The sequence below is a fragment of the Triticum urartu genome, chromosome 2A, assembly GCF_056163025.1.
Source record: "Triticum urartu cultivar PI428250 chromosome 2A, HENAU_Tu73, whole genome shotgun sequence".
Lineage (NCBI taxonomy): Eukaryota > Viridiplantae > Streptophyta > Magnoliopsida > Poales > Poaceae > Triticum > Triticum urartu.
In genome coordinates, this window is record NC_141874.1 from 711,692,612 (window position 1) to 711,700,421 (window position 7,810).

Here is a 7,810-nt window from a genome sequence, read left to right on the forward strand (position 1 = left end):
GAATTTTATTTTTTGTAAAAGTTACTAGAGCCGACCAGCTCAAGTCGCTTGGGGTTCTCATGCTTCCTGCAGAGGTTACAGGATGATTAATCCCAACGAACCCGGAGCTCTGCAGCAAATCGACGGAAACTTAGCAAGTGATGCGATTCTCTAAGTATCCCATCAGCGTCTTGACGCGATTTGACGCTTGACACGGGGGATTCCGTGCGTGCGATTGCCTCCCCGATCGCCCACACAAATCTAGTCCTCACCCATCAACCCATCGGCTCTTGTCAGCGTCGACAGGGACGATCCACCGCAGGCCTCTGCCCGGCCGTCGCCGTTGCGGGGCTTGTTCAGCTTAGCTTAGCTTAATTAATTAGTGTGATGGAGCGGCTGGCGTCGTGTTCGTTTCGTGTCCTCGCAAGCTCGCAACTGTTTGCCGACGACGTCCGTCCCTTGCCTACAGTGCCCGGTGGCCCGGCCGGCTCGCTGCTGCTGTTGGCGACGCGGTCCCGTTAAGCTTCCCCACGTAGCAACTAGCAACGCAGCTGCGTGGACGTCGGTGGCTGGGTGTCGCTGTCTGTCGTCCAGCTGCGTGCGCAGCCTACGCGCGGGCACGGTACGCATGTCGAGGTAGAGTAAGACTCGTTGACAATTTCGTACGCACGCATCTTCGCCATGGGACTGCGGACTGGTCCGGATGTCCATTTTTCTACGGTCCGAACGCATATCAGATGGGCTCTGGGGACATCCGGACCGCCGTCATGTACGTGTCCGTCATTTTGGTCCCACCCAAAGGCCTTCCCCGTTCAAAACCCTTCTTCGCGCGAAGCAGTTGCCGCGTATTCATATCAGTCGGCACCGTGGCAGAGCGGACGTGACTCCATGGTATTGATGTTAGTCAGAGCGACACGACTGGACGAGCGGACGGCACCCCTTCAATGTCGACACGACGACTGAGAAGCCTACTCCGACGGCTGCGCTACGGGTCTTGGCCCACTGCCGCCGCTCTTAGGAGCCCTCGACCTCTACAGCCATCGGCTCCTTTGAAGAGGAGATTACCATCTCCTCTAGCAATGAGGGGGACCAGCAGGCACGCCTCCTCACCGAGCCGACCATGATGGACGAGGAGTTCCAACAGCAAATCAATCTCATGATCGGGCAGTCGATGTGCTCCCATAGCCCGCCGCCGCCCTTGCTGCCACCGGCACGCTTGAAGGAGGGGTTGGCTTCGCCTCCGCGATATCGCATGAAGAAGCAGCCGACGTCACAGCCTCTAAGCCGTGTGAACGTAGAGTTGCTGCCCCCCTCCCCCCCATAGCTGGTATGCCCGCATCGACCATACGACGTTGTTGTCGTGTCGTGACTAGTGCGGCAAGGCCATGAATGACGAGGTGTCGTCGGTGATCGCGAAGACGCGCGGGTGCTTGCTCCACTATCTCTGTAGCCGTGGTGGTGGCTCCTCTTCGTCGTGGAGCATCGTCATGCTAGAGGAGAGAACAACTCGGCAAACAGCGCAATGCAACAGGGCGCTCGGCGTTCGGCGTTCTCAAAGTCCAACGAGGCGTCGGTCTGGGTCCGCGAGGACCCCGACCTCATGGAGGCCTTAGCCCGCAAGCGGTCAATGATCACCGCGGAGATGGTCGCGCTGCGGCTAAACCGCATCGATGTGGAGCTCACCAAGATCGACAATGACATCATTGTCATGCCCCGTGCCCTTCCGCGAGTGGTAGGACAACCCAGACGGCGGCGGCACGGAAGGCGATGGCGGTGCCACTGGCCAGGCCGACCACGCGTATGAGGTCACTGTCCACCACAAGCTAACTTAGGTTTTTTTTAGTTGAACAGATAAAATATGGTATGTGTTATGTAAATTATGTCCGAACCTGAGTGAATTATGCCGTGTTTGCAGGACAAGCATCTAATCATCTACTTTGTCCAGATTTGCTTTGCAGGACAAGCATCTAATCATCTACTTTGTCTAAATTTGTTTTGAATGTATGCGGGTACGGTTGGATGGCCGACTCTTGTGCGTCCATGGACAAATACTGTGCCCATTTTAAGGGTCTGCGTTGGAGATTCCCTTAGAGCACCTACATCCGAACTTGACAAATTCGGCGCAGTAAATGTCCACGGACCCGCCCAGACGCATCCGCGAACAACACCGAGCGACCCTTCATATGGGTTGTCGGGCAGCGACACACCTCAAATTCAACCCTCGAGTCCCATGGAATCCATGCACGCGTATCAGGTAGCACAAATTCATCAAAATTCAGATCAGGTAGCACAAATTCATCAAAGTTCAACAGTTTAACAATACAACAAAGCAAACTAAATCATAGTTCGACAATCCGGACATGTCAAAATGAAATCCAAGCCCGAGCAAGAAGGATCACTTATCGGACGTCATTCGTGCCGCCTACTCTGCCACGACCATCCTTGCCGCATGCTTTGGCTCCATCCGTGCCGCCTTCTCCGCTGCAGCCATCGCTACTCTCGCCGCCTCGTACTCCCTCCGTTCATTGATCTCATTCTTCTTCCCGACGAGCCATATCATTGCTTGTTGTGTCATTCCATCAAACAGGACATGGGAAGACCGAACGCTCCCACTACCCGTGCTTGTCTATGCCCGTCGAAGTTGCAACGAGTCACACACATAGCCTCCGCTGTTTGTGTTGCCGGAAAATGGTACAGAATGGCCCAACCAGTCGTAAGATCATCCTCGATGGTGGGAGGGTCGGATGATGCCTTCCTTGCCGGCGACTGAATGGACGGGGTTCACGGGGTTCGAGGGGGTGGGGTGGACGACATCAAGGACCGGAGCCCCACGGACGACGCCAAGGCAACATCTGTGATGGCGGTAGGCGATGGGGTGGACGACATCTAGGGCGCGGATATGGGCCGGTGGTGCGTATGGGGGAGAAAGGGTGGACGACAGTAACGGAGCCCAAGTATACATGATCTTACGTGCTCTAATATCGGAACGGGGAGCTCGACAGCCATACTATTAGGGCATCTTCAACGGCAACCCATAAATTTTCTCCCGCATTCGTCCGCGAACAGGGGGGCCCAGTCCGCGGACATGGATGCGGGAGCATGCCATCCAACCGTAATTGCATACATTTTAAACTCTTTTTCAACAAACCGGATGAATTCCGTGCAAACAAGACCGGATTTCATAACAACTGGACGAAAATGGTTACATTTTGGACATATTGTCAACTGAAAAGCTAAAACTATGTGCAATTACGGTCGTGCGGAGCTCCACTCTCACGACACGGATACACTACACTAGTCTACGTCAAGCAGCGGCTTGTCCTTCCCCATGTCCGGCAGCCCGCTAACCGGAATGCCGGGAGCCCTGGAGCCGTAAATTTCGAGCACTATCATTTTCTTTATTCTTTTTTGGATTGCCCGTTCTTAACCATCATTTTCTTTCAGTACAATTCCTGGCCACGTTATCTTTCATAAACAGAGCATCAAGAACTTAGTGGGCAAGCCCGGCAATATATATTAAAAAATACTACAACTGAATGCCAATGCAAGAGTCAAACAGCATGTACTGAAAAATAGTAAGAAAAAGGAGTCACATTTTATTTAAACAAAATGTAAACTTAAAACAGCCGACCACCCCAGGTCATTTGGGGTTCGCATGCTTCCTGCACAGGTCACAGGATGATTAATCCCAAGGAGCCCAGAGCTCCGCAACAAACCGACGGAAAACAGAGCCCGCTCGGCCTGGCCGGAGTTAATCTAGCAAGCGGTGCGATTTTCTCAGTATCCCATCAGCGTCTTAACGCGATTTGATGGTTGACAACGGGGATTCCGTGCGTGCGACTGCCTCCCCGATCGCCCACGCAAACCCAATCCCCGCCCGTCCATCCATCACTCGTCGGCGTCGGCCGACAGGGACGATCCGTCGCCGGCCTTCCCCGTCGCCGTTGCGGGGCTCGCATCAGATTAGCCTGATGTGATGCGATGGGGCGGGGCGCGTCGTGCTTGATTCGTGTCCTCGCAAGCCGCGACTGTTCGCCGACGCCGTCCGCTTGCTGCTGGCTCGGGCGGCCATCCGATCCGTGCCCTGCAGCTACAGTGCCGGGTGGCCCGGCCGGCCATCCGATCCGTGCCCTGCAGCTACAGTGCCGGGTGGCCCGGCCGGCTCGCTGCTGCTGCTGGTGCATCTGACGGCGACGCGGTCCCGGCGCAGCTGCGTGGACGTCGGTGACTGGGCGTCGCTGTCGTGCAGCTGCGTGCGCAGCCTACCCGAGTGAGACTCGTTGACAGTTTCGTACTCCTCACGTGCTCTGATCGGAGCCGGGGCTGCACCGGCATCGGCCAGGCCGCGCGCGGCAGCTGGCCTTTTGGCAATGCAACGGAGAGAACTGGAAACGATCGCCGGTGAAGTGTGCTTCACCTCCAGCGCACGGCGTTGCAAAGACCGGGCTTCATGTAGCTCGTTTAAAAAACTATTTACAAGTTTAAAAAAGGGTGCGTCTAGGGCACATCTAGATGTGCTCTAGTTATTGCACATCTAAGTGAATGAATTAAGCATAAAGAGGAAGAGAAAAAAGAAAAAGAAAATATTCACACGAATCTCAATGTAAGATCAATGACATAGGACTTAGATGTGCAATACTTATGGCACATCTAGATGTGCTTTAGCAAAACTGTTTAAAAAAATGCGAAAAAATCTACACGTACATATGCATATTCTTTAAGTAGGTACAAATTTCATCAACTAATTTTATTATTTGGCTGCTGCACAAAAGAGACAAATATCTTGTCCAAATGGACCATGTTTGTACGTATAAAACTCACTTCACATTAACTGACGGACATATATCTATATAGCTTGTTCACAATGTTTGGTTTTGTGGACAATTACTACTATCAAGTGCTCCTTAGGGAGTACTCCATATCCAGAACGACAGAACACCAAACTGACCAAAAGAAGGGATCCATAGCCAACAACAGTACAGTACACCGGACTGAGCAAAATGCAACTAAATATGAGACCAAAAACTAAAGATATGCTCTCCTCGGCTTCTTATCTTCGAATTCAGCAATTAAGTCATCATAACTTATTTTTGCTGCAATTTCTACTTCTACTTGCACCAGCAAGCTATCCACAAGAAATCCATCTTCCATTTTTTTGCGTAGCCTTGACTTGATAATTCTCAAACTAGAAAAAGCACGCTCAACACTTGTTGTAGAAACTGGAAGGGTAACAAGCAGTCGAAGTAATATATCAATCCAATTAGAGGTTATATGCCTTCCTGTCTCAACAAGGCATCGACATAGAGCGGATATGACTTGACTTGATAATTTTCAAACTAGAAAAAGCACGCTCAACACTTGTTGTACAAACTGGGAGGGTAACAAGCAATCAAAGTGGGTTTTGTGGTTACCATTTCCTGGCAGCGACTGCTCTCTCCGACCCCTCCGCACAGCGCCGCCCCTCCCCGCTCCTTCCCCGCTTCGCCGCCGCCAGAGGGGACACCGGCAAAGCCCGCGTGGTCCCCAGGGAAGGTGGCGGCGGGGCGTCCTCGTCGTTCTCGCGCAGATCTCGCGACGGCCGGTGGCGCGCGGCGGTGTTCCGCCGGTGGTTGGCGCCTGCTGCCTGTGGGGCGGCGTCTCTCACGGCGGCGGGGCTGCCCCTGAAAGGCGCTTGGTGGTGGCCATGTGGCGGTGCGCGCGCGGGGGGGGGGGGGGGTCGGATCTGGGCTTTCGTTCTGCGTCCTCGTCGTGGCAGCGATTGCCGTTGCCCTCAGCCATGAGGCGTGGTCTAGGACGGGCCGAGCGCCAGTGGTGCTGGCTAGGACGCACGCTGGCAGCGCCCTACTTCATCTCGCGTCGTCTCGCTGGCCAATGGTGGTGGTCATCTTCGTCGTCAGAGATGGCCGGCAGAGGCTTGGTGATCGGATCTCGAGATTCATCATCTAGTCCCGACTGCGAGTTGGGGAGACATGGTTGCCGGTGAAAATCGAGCCGTTGGCAGGCGATGGCGGCGTTCTACGCCGTTACCTTGATGGAGGCATCGTCGTGTAACTATTGTCGACCCACTCGTACTGCTCTGGGAAAAACCCTAGGATCTGGTGTTCTAGATCAGACGATGGCGGCACTGTGGTGTCGTTTCTCTCTTGGGAGCACCGTTTGTGGAGCAGCGCTGGAAGTCAGAGGCAGGAGGTGGAGCGGCTTCGTCTTGCACGGAGCTTCGTTGGAGATGTTAAGTCATGCCTGACCGACAGGTGCTACGCTTTGTCATGCCTGGTCGGCAGGTGCTACGCACGACAGATCTTGCAAAGACTTCAAGCCTGTGTCGGCTGGTGATACTTGGCAGCATGGTGCTAAGGTGTATCAGTGGCGACCGCGACGTGCACAGCTGTTTGCGCGCAGGGAGGAGGTGTCGTTGGGCGTCGTGGTGGCGTCGAGAATAGCTAGACCGAGCAAGGTTGATGCATCAGTACAGTTCTGAAAATAGAGCGGTGGCAGTTGGCGGCGACGGCCTCTGAGAGCACGCCGGACCGGCGAGACCCATGCCCGGCAGGCGTCCTGGATTGGTCCTTGATACGTCTCCGTCGTATCTATAATTTTTGATTGTTCCATGCCAATATTCTACAACTTTCATATACTTTTGGCAACTTTGTATACTATTTTTGGGACTAACATATTGATCCAGTGCCAGTGCCAGTTCCTGTTTGTTGCATGTTTTTTGTTTCGCAGAATATCCATATCAAACGGAGTCCAAACGGAATAAAAATTGACGGAGATTTTTTTGGAATATATATGATTTTTGGGAAGAAAAATCCACACGAGACGATGCTCGAGGGGCCCACGAGGCAGGGGGCGCGCCCCTGACCCTCGTGGCCACCCCGTAAGGCGGTTGATGCCCTTCTTTAGCCGCAAGAAAGCTAATATCCGGATAGAGATCGTGTTAAAATTTCAGCCCAATCGGAGTTACGGATCTCCGGAAATATAAGAAACGGTGAAAGGGAAAAATCTGAGAACGCAAAAACAGAGAGAGACAGAGAGACAGATCCAATCTCGGAGGGGCTCTCGCCCCTCCCATGCCATGGAGACCAAGGACCAGAGGGAAAACCCTTCTCCCATCTAGGGACGAGGTCAATGAAGAAGAAGAAGGAGGGGGCTCTCTCTCCCTCGCTTCCGGTGGCACCGGAGTGCCACCGGGGGCCATCATCATCACCGCAATCTTCACCAACAATTTCACCGCCATCATCACCAACTCTTCCCCCCTCTATGCATCGGTGTAACCTCTCTCTTACCCACTGTAATCTCTACTTAAACATGGTGCTCAACGCTATATATTATTTTCCCAATGATGTATGGTTATCCTATGATGTTTGAGTAGATCCGTTTTGTCCTACGGGTTATTTGATGATCGTGATTGGTTTGAGTTGCATGTTTTATTATTGATGCTGTCCTATGGTCCTCTCCGCGTCGCGCAAGCGTGAGGGATCCCTGTTGTAGGGTGTTGCAATACGTTCATAATTCGCTTATACTGGGTTGCGTGAGTGACTGAAACACAAACCTGAGTAAGTAGGTTGTTTGCGTATGGGATAAAGAGGACTTGATACTTTAATGCTATGGTTGGGTTTTACCTTAATGATCTTTAGTAGTTGCGGATGCTTGCTGGAGTTCCAATCATAAGTGCATATGATCCAAGTAGAGAAAGTATATTAGCTTATGCCTCTCCCTCATATGAAATTGCAATAATGATTACTGGTCTAATTATCGGTTGTCTAGGGACAAATAACTTTCTCGTAACAAAAAGCTCTACTAAACCTAACTTAGCTGTGTCTTTATCTAA